Raw genomic sequence first — 488 nt, 5'->3', positions numbered from 1 at the left:
GTTATAACATTATTGAGAATAAACGGCTAACCTATTGACTTCAAAAGCAATTTAAAAAAAGAAAAAGAACATATATATCAAAGCGAGATCCAAACCAACACATGGCATAAATAAAATAATGGATAACTGATATTGACCAGTCTTAAAATTTGGTGAAGTTTCTTGTGAGTCTGCTCAATTTCAAAATATATATGTATCACACACACTTCAAGTCGCCGACCAACGTTTATTTATGATATATGGTATTCCTGTTTTGAAAAACATTGCGCACCAATACACACAGAAACTTCCTCAAATTGTTCCTAGTTTTCAGGGGTATTATTGCAAATAAAAAATAATATTAGTTAAAAACATTAGCAAGACTGAATTATTACTTGTATACATGTTAAAAATATAATTGTTCATGATTTTTTTATCAATCTAAATTTTAAAAAAACATAATATTAAAAATAGATTTAAAATTTCTATGACCGAAAAATCTAGAGTTC

The sequence above is a fragment of the Arachis ipaensis genome, chromosome B09, assembly GCF_000816755.2.
Source record: "Arachis ipaensis cultivar K30076 chromosome B09, Araip1.1, whole genome shotgun sequence".
NCBI lineage: Eukaryota > Viridiplantae > Streptophyta > Magnoliopsida > Fabales > Fabaceae > Arachis > Arachis ipaensis.
The sequence above is the reverse complement of the archived record's forward strand: the minus strand, read 5'-3'. Positions refer to the sequence as shown.